Source organism: Opisthocomus hoazin, chromosome 2, assembly GCF_030867145.1.
Source record: "Opisthocomus hoazin isolate bOpiHoa1 chromosome 2, bOpiHoa1.hap1, whole genome shotgun sequence".
Lineage (NCBI taxonomy): Eukaryota > Metazoa > Chordata > Aves > Opisthocomiformes > Opisthocomidae > Opisthocomus > Opisthocomus hoazin.
In genome coordinates this window covers 10,626,446-10,638,533 of record NC_134415.1, presented here as the reverse complement: position 1 = coordinate 10,638,533, position 12,088 = coordinate 10,626,446, and the positions used below count along the sequence as shown (strand labels likewise).

At 37.3% G+C, this 12,088-nt stretch overlaps 1 protein-coding gene across 2 annotated transcripts in view; it reads right to left on the bottom strand.

Moving 5' to 3' along the window:
- FMN2 (formin 2) overlaps window positions 1-12,088 on the bottom strand; it is a 163,237-nt gene that overhangs the window by 20,229 nt on the left and 130,920 nt on the right. The gene's annotated exons all lie outside the window — the stretch shown is intronic.

Below are 12,088 nucleotides of genomic sequence, written 5' to 3'. Positions count from 1 at the left end.
GACGCCCAACATGGAAGCCTCTGGAGAACTGGTTATTTTATGAAAAAATCTATGGAAGGCTGTCTCATGACATATAATCGTAGATGCTTTGCTCACTGATCTGTTACTACGCATCGACCCCTATGGTAATTTTCTGTGAAACATACCACAATTTTAATCACTTCAATTATGGGAAAAAAATGTAATTCCAAATAAATGGATGGAAATGTAATTTTAGTCACAGAAGTTATATATTCATTCATGGACTACCGTAACTGAAGGTAGAGTGCTTTCACAGTTATAATTCAAAGTATTTAATGGTGCCAATAATATACAAAGATTCAACCATTCAGAAGGGTTACTCTCACAAAGTCTCTGTGAAACTGTTTGTCCTAGTTCCCAAAAGTAAATACTCCAGTTGTTTTCCACAACATGAAAAATAAATGTCTACCTAAATTATGCTATATCTGAATAAAAAAGCCTACAGTTTAAAAACTTAACATCAGTTTACCAGTCAAATTCTGCACACTTTTCATTTGCAATTAATTTTTCCATCCACCTAAGCAAAACGAAGCTGTTGAACAACAAAGAGGCAGCACAGAAAAACACAAAAGACAAAAACATCCTCACTTTTTTACCTATTGCACTGATACTCAAATGCCACCTTACCTGAGCGCAGTATTTCTTCAGCTCACTCAGCCTACCATGGCACTCAGCCCTGTAAGTCAGTGCTTGGTTAATAAATAGAATGTCTTTTTTTGCAGCTGGGTTTTGTTGTGTTTTTTCAAAGGATTTATAGATCAGTGATACTACTGATTAAACTAAAATACTCCATTTTACATACCTATTTACATTTTTCCCACAGTTTTATACTGGGAAAAATATTTATCATCTATCCTGTGGTTCCACAGAATCACTCAGAAAGAGCATCCCTCCCATTCATCAGTCAGCTGCACTATATTTTGAACTTTTTCCTAGTTTCACATATTTTCAGCTTTTTGCAGGACTGCAAACATATCACGGAGATCATTTGATTTTCCTTCCATGCCCTTCTCCCAGACTTGCAGCTCTGGAGCTGACTAGCGGGGAAGTCACATAAAAGTCTCATTTGATTTTTCAGAATGAACTAGCAACATTTTTGAAGGAACATGAGGAATACAGGACAAGAGAGAAATCTGGAGGTATCAGCTGAGTCAATGTCTTATTTTTAAGGAAACTCTCTGAATAAAGGCCACTAATGATTTACAGAACATAGAAAGACCAGAAATTCAAACAAGAAGCCTTGTTCTGAGAAACATGTCTTCATCCTGCAAATGACATTAATGTGAAAAGAATTTGACAGCGAATGGCCATCCTAAGCAATCCTTTTGCATTTGAGGTAACGAGTTAGAACTCCCTCACAGAAAAACATCTCAAGAAACAGGAAGCCAAGACAAAATCAAATTCATACTCTACAGGAGAATGCTCAAAAAAAAAAAAAAGCATAAACAGCACTAACATTTACTGGAGATGTAAAGGCTTCCATTACTCTTAAATTATTCCAACTGTCCTCTGGGAACAGAAAGAGATAGCCAATGTTTTTTTCTCTGGTGACTGAAAGTCTCCCCAAGGACCACTTGTATAACCAGTACAACCTTACACATGCATACAGATGTGTCTAACAGCTATAACTTAATTTCTAGGTTTATAGAGAGAAGAGAAATGCTCAGACAGGTTGCGTGCCTCCCTGGCAGTTACACTGGGAGCTAAGGGAAATAAGCTGTTTGTGAAATGTGAAGCAGCAGCAGCGCAGCAGGTTGTCATTGTTAATACGTCACACCTTTCTCATGCCCCGTAACAATGCACCAGGCATCAGCTGCAACACAGTAAGACTTCAGGGCACCAGTCTCCATGATTCAAATATTTTTCTCTATATACACAGATCAAACAGTCAAGACAGTTGCTGTATTTTTTCCAACCAGAGAGGTCTACCCTTATTTAGCAATTAAGTCTCTCAGAGTATGTTTAGAAGACATATGGAAACCTGCTTGCTATGCATTTGATGCTGTCATTTTTGTAGTACAAGATGAAGCAGCATAATTCACACACGAAAGACAAAGCAAATAAAGTGAATCTAAATGCATCAAATAATAAAACATGCACAGCAATAAATCCTTTATATTACCATGCTCTTTAAGTATCTGATTTGAAAATGTTTACATATGTCAAACTAGACATAACTTCAAGCTGATTCCAGGAGGGGACACGCATTTTAAATACAAAGAGAAATTTGGATGACATCGCCATAACCCCGAGACTAGATATCATCCTTTCAGACTTCAGCCAAGCAGCAAATACCTTTTCTCTGGTGCTTTTCAGTGGGGCAGCCCATTCAAATTTTCCCGTTGATCCTTCAGCAGATTTTGAAACAAAACATCTGCAAATACCATTGATACTGTTCCTGACTATATGTGCAGGCACACATACATTTTGAATCAAATAAGGGACTAGAGTTCAGAAGGTTTTTGTTCCTATACCCAAATTAATATCTGCATCATACAGCCTTGGGAAAATCCTCTGACCTCTCTGGATTTCATTTGACTGACCTGCAAAATGAAATGTTTATTACCAAACAGGTATTGCAAAGCTTGTTTTAGTGTCCACTTCTCAAGTGAAAAGGTTCGTACTTTTCCATACTCTTAGCGAGTGTCTTAAAAGAAAAGAATGTGCATTAGAGAAGAGATAGCAGTCATGGAAGAGGGAAGGAGGGGCATGTGAGTTATTTTCAGGGATTAAAAAGATGTGAAGGAGGTCACTGGCATTGTTTCAAACAGACTGACACCTCAAGCATGGTTAAAAATAAGGCAGTGATGTTCACACCACTGTCTTATCCTAACATGGCAAAAGCCAGAATTCTTTGAACAGATTTTAGACTGGGTTTCATATCCCTCATGCTGGCCCTGAAGAAGAATTAAATCACATTGACTCTCTCAAAACAACGGAAGGGTTGCTCATCCTTGACCAGTAAGGAAGGAAATAAGATCAAGAAAGACGGTTAGTTCCTTTTCTCCTTTTCTTATCTTCTAACTCCTCAGATCAAGTGTTTGTGTAATTCAGAAAGATCACTGCAGACTGAGACGACTGAACTCACTGCTTACTCAAATGTGGAAATTTGATGAATGAATCACTGGACTTTTCTGTCTGCTCCCTTGTGTACAACTATGAGACTATGTAAATGATTTTTCTATTTGGAGGGAAGGAAGGAATGGATGCACTTACAGCCAAACCAAATTTAATCATATGAGAAAGAAAAGAAGCCATTCACATTGCAAGTAGCTCATTGACAGCATTTCTAGCTAATAGATCTGATCCATTTAGGAATATTTTAAGAGCAGCTATGGATTATTCAGTTTTTTCCCATTCCATTCTGAAGCCAGCTAGCAAGTAGCTGCAGACAATTCAGATTCAAGTCTACTGTGTGCAATGCATTGGTCGTTTTACAAATATGTACAACATATGTTTGTACGCATGCATATATGTACGTGAATGTATGTAACAGGTCAAGGAAAAGGACAGGGAAAGGAGATAGAGCAGCTGGCAACTACAAAAATACTTATTTTGCTTACAAAAAAATAAAAAAAGCAATAAGGGGACAGATCACAGAATCACAGAATGGTAGGGGTTGGAAGGGACCTCTGTGGGTCACCTAGTCCAACCCTCCTGCCGAAGCAGGGTCACCTACAGCAGGCTGCACAGGACCTTGTCCAGGCGAGTCTTGAATATCTCCAGATCAACCATACTAAGCAATGGACAGCAGCAGTTTCATCTCAGCATCATTTGATCAGGCTTCTGTGGCCAAACAAATAGGAAAGTAGCCATAGGCACAGACATGCCCTGGCTGACCTTTCTGAGAGATGGTGAACACGCGCACAAACACACATGCATCTGGTTTCCCCATACAGCAAACTAAATCACTTGCAAGAGTAAAGATTTGTTTCAATGTGGATTTAAAAGCAGAAAAAATGTTTCTACAATTCTGCAAGAGGGATTCTGTACTGTTTAACAGATTACGTATTTTGGTTTAAGTTTGAACCTAGATATTCTTACATGGGTTTGGCTTTATAAATCGTTAAGCATCATTTACGTACATTTCAGATTAAGAAGAGGTAGTCTTAGTGGTGGTACTGTGTTAGTTTTGTGAAGCGGTTGTGTTTCAGAAGCAGTTCTAAGCCAAGCAGGAGCTGCTAATGTACATTTTAGTTTGATTGAAGTCACAAGTAAAATTTAGAACTAAGTATAGTCTACCAAAAGAAAGAAGGTAAAAAGGGAATAAAAGGCTATATATGCCTCTTACTACTTTAAATCTGACATGAGTTATAGTTAAAGCTGAACTGAGTTGGCCGGCATATAAGCCTGTCAGAGTGTTGATCCTGAACTGATGACTACATAGGGAAGACGGGTACAGCATACAGGTAACAGTACTTGCTTCCTGGAGAGGCTAATCATATGAATTGTCATATTAATCCTTGTTTTGTTTTAAAAAGAGGAAAAGGCTTTGTGTGTAAATTTTTGTGTTTTCAACATCTGAAAGCATTAATGAGAGCTAGTCTTAAAACAGAATACCAAGCAGTTCAACAAAGTCACATTAAATTATACAAAATGAAACAGAACCAGCATCGTGGTTATTGAGATAGGACATGGTTGCGAGGAAACTTAATATGCACAGCATCCTAAGAAGTCTCTTATTTTCTATTGACATATTTTGTTGAGGGGCCTTTCTGCACTATAGCTTTAAATCACTTTCTTCACCTTTTTTTTTTTTTAAAGTATCATTGCCTCTCTGCAGTGCTGTCCCTTGTCCTGCATAATTAGAAGTGAGAAAACAAAAATAAACATTGGATCATTCAAAATATCTAGTACTTCAATGTCAGTAAGAAAATTCTTGGGGTTCTTCCCCCCACCCCCCTTCTTTGTAAGGAAGAAAAGTATCTTTCTTATATTAAAAAGAAAGTTGAGATAATATGACAGCTTAAGTCAGCTGCCAGAATCATTAATCTCTTCTTTCATTTGCCAATTTATATTGTGTAACTATGGATTTTGTAATATTGTTCCTTAGAAAACAAAGGTCTCAAGAGATTTTTCCTTTCCTCTAAAAAAAAAACCTGCCAAGCATTTGCAATATTTTCAATCCTAAGTCATCTCCCTCATCTCTAGTCCCTTGCCTCCCATAAATTCATAGTAAACAGAAAAGTGTTTTATTGCTCCAACTAGATGAAAATTAACAGCTTCAACAACAACAAAAAAATCCCTCTACCTTTGAGGTATCACTTTTTCTCCCACAGAAAAAGCGCAACAGAAAGCATCCAATGTGAAGCACAGGAAATTATGCTTTGACAGGCCAGTCTGCCTTGTGCATGAGAATTTTGACCCCCCCCACTAGGAATGGTTTACAGCTTTAGTATTTGTCAACAATGATCAATATTATCAGTTGTACACATTGATTAGTAACACAAATGCACAACTTACATATTTTATACTTTATGCGATACGCTGAAGGCAGCAGACCCAGTAACTGAAGTACAGCACATACTGTGACACAGAGTGTTAAATTCAATAGGTATTATGAATATAAGCTTGCACTTAAATATTTTAGGAAAGCTAAAATTTTTAGAGGACAGGAACTCAGAGAGTTAGCAATGCATAAAACCTTAACATATCAGATTGCTATTTCAACCTCAGTTCAAACAGTTATTCCAGGCCCTTAAATTTACATCATTCAATGGGTGGGTATTTCTTTAATCCTGTCTTTTGGGAACAAAGTCCCTCATAACAGGGGTAGCAAAGCAGCAAAATAATATGACCATAACTAATTTAAATTATAGTTTTGTTGGAAGGTGAATTTGAGTGCTGAGATTTTCACAATCTGTTTATTTTAGAAATGAATTTTATTACATCCATGTTAAGGTATATTGATTGGGCATGATGAAGAAATTTGCAAAATCACTTGTTGCTTATGTCTTCTGGAAACATTAGGTTATCAGGGTTCACAGTTAACACTAAATCTTAAAAATATTCTTCAAGATCTTCCTTCTTTGGTTTTATCATTTATTTTTTCTTCCTATTTTTATTCTCATTCTTCTCTAAAACACCAGGCTACAACCTGGTCACTCTGTATGTTTGGTTGTGTTAGTTTGGGGTTTTTTGCATTGCTCTGATATAAGCAAATGCTCCACTGACATAACAGTGCCATCTTTTATCTGAGATGGCATAGGATTAGGTGCTAAATTATGTTACTAGCAGGACAGAACTATATTGGCAAACAGTATTTTTCTAATGACAAAAAATACAGTGTTTAAACAGCCACTCTGCACAGACTGAGTCAGCCTCCAGTCATTTGAAAATCAAAGGTCAGGAAACGTAGGTTAGAGATATTTTTGCTACCTTCACTATATCATGTACAAAGTATTCATCAGCCACAGTTCACCCAGTAACTGGGGTTTACGTGAACTCAAATTCTATTATGCATATTTAAAGGTTATGTCTCTGTCCAAGAATATTGTTCAAATTAAAATATGAATTAATACATTAGAAACAGAGCTAACCTTTTGTCTCTGACAACTGCATTCTAACAAGCCGCTCAGACAAAAAAGCAAACATTTCTTTAGCATGACTCTTCTAATGCAGTGTTAATATGCATGTACTTTCTCCTGTTATTTTAAAATGACAATTTTAAACTGGTTCAAGCTTTCTCTCAAAAACTTGGTCTGAGGTATTTATGGTTCCCTAGATGCATTGGTGTTAGCTGCAATCCACCGTGAGCTGCATACTTTACATGAAAGGGGAGGTTCTCTTCCTCAGAGTTTAATGCTTTTAGCTTTATATTAGCATGGGTATCACGCCCACGCATGCTAGCTAAGCTGTTCTGCAGACACATGCACAGCTCTGTGCTAAACTGGGCATATGCAATATGAGCATGTGTAAAACAATGTCATGTCATTGTGTGCACTGGAAAGTCAGGCCCAGTAACATATCCCAGAGAAAACTATTTTTCTCTCTTAAAAAAACTAACATATGAGCTTCAAACATATTAAATAACCCTTGGCCATCTGAACCTGAAGAAATAACAAGGTGCCAGCAGACACAGAATACAGTGGCAGAATGAATTTCAGCAGCAGTGGTCTGACACACAAGCTGCTAGCCCCAGTGCTCCAAGAAACAGCTAAATGCCCCACTTTAAAGCCTGGTTTGTCTCCAGGTGTTTCTATTAACACACCTCATCTTCACCGCCTAGTGCAATGGAGGCCTTCTGAGCAATCATTATTACTCAAACAGCTTATAATTACATATGGCAGTAGTGTAACTTGTGCACTAAATATTGTGTTGAATGTTCAATTATGTTTTATCAATTTATTGATGTCAGCCTCAGCCTTGTAATCTGCCTGGTCGCATGGCATGCCTCACTTTTATTACTGAAATTCATGCAGTGTCAAGGTCAGAATTATCTTACAAAATAAGAAGTAATTTGCCTTAAACCTAGAGCAGATTATTTAGATATCTAGACAGAAACCAGACAGATGCTTTACCAGATTTCATGTACGTATAATATTAACCCCTGCTCTAAGAATATAATCCAGCATAGATTAAATTTTATACATGAGCATTTACAAAAATACACTCTAAAAATAACAATTGAAATTAATCTACAGGTCTGATTGGGAGTATTGTCCTGTGCTCTTTCTATTTCAGTGCTCAAGTCAAACAGGTTTCAGTTTCTATTCTTTGAGAAATACAGAACAAAAATGCTCTGAAATACTTGTGTATTATAGAACCTCCCAGCATTTTAAATATTTTGTGATGCAGCTTCATCTTAACCCTTCAGGGTTGCTCTGAAGAGCATTCTTACTTAATTCAATGTACAAGAGATCTCTCCCCCTAACATGCATGAACACAGGACTCCCTAATATCATCAAAAGCCAGCAAGGCTATGAATGGAAGAAATCCAGCCTTTGGAGAAGACAGAAATGTTCACGGGGCCTTTCATGTTCTTAGAGTCAATTACAACAAATTCCCATGAGAGTAAATTGAAAGACTCCAAAATTTGGGTTGATGAAGTGTCAGACTGAAAAGGTCTTTACATGCATTTTTCAAATGTTAGGCATTTATGACTGAACTCCTGACTTATTCTAATACATTCTCTTCATAGCAGTGACAGTACCTTTTTTAGATGAGTAGAGAAAAATAGGTAGCATTTTCTACAAGGATCAAGTTTAAATGAAAATGTGGCAGCTGTTGGAATTGATGGAAAGATTTTAATAAATAACCATATCACTCTAGATATGTGAAACATTGATATTCACACATCCAAGTGAAGCTAAATAAACCACACTCGTTTGGCCTAAGAACACTCTCTCTTGTCTGGGGAAGCTGCTCCCATCCCTTCCAAGGACTACACAAAGGCTTCATGGGGTTTCTGGTCTGGGGTGACCATTGCCCTCATCATTTCCTTTGGGGTGAGGAAGGAACTTTTACCTCCTCAACAGACTAAGGTAGATCCATCTTTCAGGCAGCAGTTGAGAAAAGAAGCGGGTGTAAGTTACCCCATGAGAAACATTCATTTAAGACACAGTGCAGAAGGGATCTGGCTCACTAAAGCTATTTCTGAATCTAGCTTGTTAAGGAAGACAAGACACAAGAAAACAAGGCCAAGGAATAAACCAAGGAAAAGTAAAAAGGCAAGACTCTTTTTCCTAGTCACTGTATCTCCATATATAAGCAGCACAGTGGGGTTTCAGCAGTAGGTTGAGGCAAGCCCTATACTGCAGAGGGGCTGATGGCAGCCTTCCATCAGCTGGAAATTATTATGGAAGGAATGACCTATATTGTACAAGTTATTACTGGATAGTTCCCAGATGAGTTAATGCAATTGTGACCTAATTAACTGTATCCCTGACATTCTGCTCTTCTATTTGCACATACATGACAACAGCAATATAATAATCCTTAAAGTAAATCCTAAAATACAGCAAGGAAGAAAGCAACAAGCGTCATGGCAAAGCAACATAAGAGAGTAAAAGCAGAAGTGTTATCCACATTTAAGTCACAGCCCTTGCAAATGTGAACACTACACCATGACGGTCTTAGGAAACAATCTAACTACACAGCTCACGTAGACAATATGATGAAAGAAAAAAACCTACTGAACATAATCAGAAGCTGATGCACAGTGGAGAGGCACTGGAGCTAATCACATGTACACACATGCACACAAGCGTTTTACTTTAGCTGTAACAGCTCAGGAGGAATATCTTGAATTTTTGAGGACTACTCAGTGAAACCACCTGCTGGACATAAACTGGAGGTCAAACAAATATGCCACATTGAAAGATTTTAATTTCTGTATTTTTCTTTCATTGATTTTATTAGCTAGATGATTCTTAGTTTTTTTGGATCCTTAATTTAATGCTATAGCATTAGTTTTGGGTATGATCAGACCCCAGGTTTTTTAACTATATTGTTATTAGGGTGTTACCTAGCTGTATTGTTATTAGGGTAACTAATTATTATTAGTTATTAGTAATTTTTAACTATATTTTTATTAGGGTGTTACCTATCTGTATTGTTATCAATGCTACTTAGGCTGTGTAACTATATTTGCACCTTAAACTAATATCCTTTATATTTTACTGCAAGATCTAATAAGTCCTCTACATAAACTGCAGAATAAATTGTATAAAGATGAGTTTACATTGTTGAACATTAGATCTCCAAATTGTACCCTAGGACTGTCAAAAGTTATTTTACCATTTGTTCATATTAGCACTGAATGCTATTAAATGCAAACTAATTTAAAACCAACAAAATAAGTTTTTTTTTAAGCAAGCAGCCCATCTTTAAAAGAAAAAAATAATGCTCTTACAGACAAAAAAATCCATCGTGCAAATGGAGTCGTTTGGCAAATATTTTCAGAAAAGGACAAAGACTTCATCTTTCAGGGTAAGATCAATTGCCCATATTTCAGAAGAGACTTTCTGACATAACTAGACTGCCGGCTAAGTTTCCATTACTGCATATTTACAGGCCCTGGTATTTTGTCACAGACAGGATACAAAACTAGAATGATCCAATCTGTTTAACAGTCTGTAAGCTTCTTCTATACACATTTCCTTTGCTCACCAAGTATTTACTTTTTGCTGATGCAACTAATGTATACCTACAGTCTGAAATGTATTACCACGAGCAAATTCAAGCCTGCACGCTAGGAGCCACACAGCGAGAACAGAGACCTAACAGTAAAGGGACCAGCAAAGGATGAATGGCCAAGGAGTAGTGAAAGATGGAGTCCAACAGCATATTCTTGCCTTTCAGTTAAAAGTGTTGTGCTGGGGTTTTTTTTTTTTTACACTACATACCTCTCTCCATTCTGAGCTTTTCACCACTTTATTTCAATCATTAACTCAGTTTTCACTTTAACTTTACAGTTCACTTTTGGAAACCATCCAAAGCATTGTGTGAAGGGTAGCGAGGCGGGAGGAACGTTTACTGTTTTAAAGGATTACCAGACTTAGGTGCTACATTTCTAGGTGCTGCTTTTCAGCAGTGCCATTGTACTACACTGTCTGCTATTTCTCTAAGTGTCATCAACTTGTCAGCTCAGAAGCAGGTGTAAAGCTTTGTTCCTCCCCAAGTCTCATGTTCAGAGAAGCCAATGGAAGTCTGCGAGTGTTGTGTCAGGAGTACTTTTTTTTCAGGGAATTAAAGGTAAACATGTCTCTTCAAAATTAATGTCATTTGTTGCTACAGCAAAGAAAGCAACAACACATTGCTAAATGGATTATTAAAAGTCCTGAAAACAGAAGAGGTGCCTGGGAGGCTGCACTCAGAAAGCACTTAAAAGCTAAAGATCACTGGAATGTCCAAGTAATGGGAGCAAATTATAAAATAAAGCAAATAAAAATATCCTGACATGGGAAGCTGAGTGTTCCATACCCAGCCACGCACATCCTAAATTCCCCAGTTGATACTTATGTCAGAAGGCAGAAAGTCCTCTGGTTGACTTTTTATAAAAACAACTATATATTCTCATAACGCACTGAGACTTACTAAAGAATGAACTAAATTCTCAGATTTGTTAAAATCAGTGATGTACACAAAGTCATGATAGCGAGCAGCATTTCTGCCTATCCAGCCTTCATGAAGCATTACAGCAGGAAAAAACAGCAAATGGTTTCACCCCAAATCAAGCCACCATCATATGGGACTGTGTGTCTTAGTGACCTATGTCATCACTTCAAGCAGGGTTATACTATCTGAAATAGTAGAAATAAAAGGATCTGTAGTGTTCTTAGGAGATTCTCAGCATACACTGTCTCTCACATGAGTCCAGTAAGAGTAAACAAACTGAGCAATTCTCAGTGCTACTACACTGAATTTAGAACCCGATGCTTCATTGTTTGGCTGAAATAGCAGGAAAAGTTAAAGAACATCTGACTGGCTCAGGCCTAAAATAATCATCTCCAGTTCAATTTGTGAATGATTCCCAAGGTTTTATTCCAAGAAGAGGTGAATCATTGCAGGTAGAAGGGAAGAAAAATATCATCTTAACTATTTCAGTGGGAGAGAGAACGGTGTTACAGGCTGGATTTATTTTCTTCTAAAAAGACCCTAATCTGGGAGCCTCCCAAGGAGATCAGAACTCAGTACTGGGTAAGGTATTATAAGGAAGTAAGAAAGTTCCATGCTATTCCTTCATAGCAGTTCAGCTAAATAGCAGTAGCAAGGCAGAGAGTTAGGACCTTCAGCTTCACTGAACACTATTTCTGGTAGTTCTAGTCAGGTTGTTTAGCTGATGCTTCTCCAGGAATGAAGTGCAAGAAAGGGGGTAACTAGCTTATTTCTGATTGTAAGCAAGCAAGGTTATATTGCTGCTGTTGCTACTGCCTTTTATCCTAGCATGGTAAACAAGACATCAGCTATGATATTATTTTTTACAATAACTTTGATGTAACCTTGGTTCCTACTTGCTGTGGATAGTGTGATCAAATTATCTCATTCTAAAATTATATTAAGTATATCTGAAAACAGCAGTGCTTCTGTTTTTTTGTCCCTGCTTAACGAAAATCACATCTTGAAA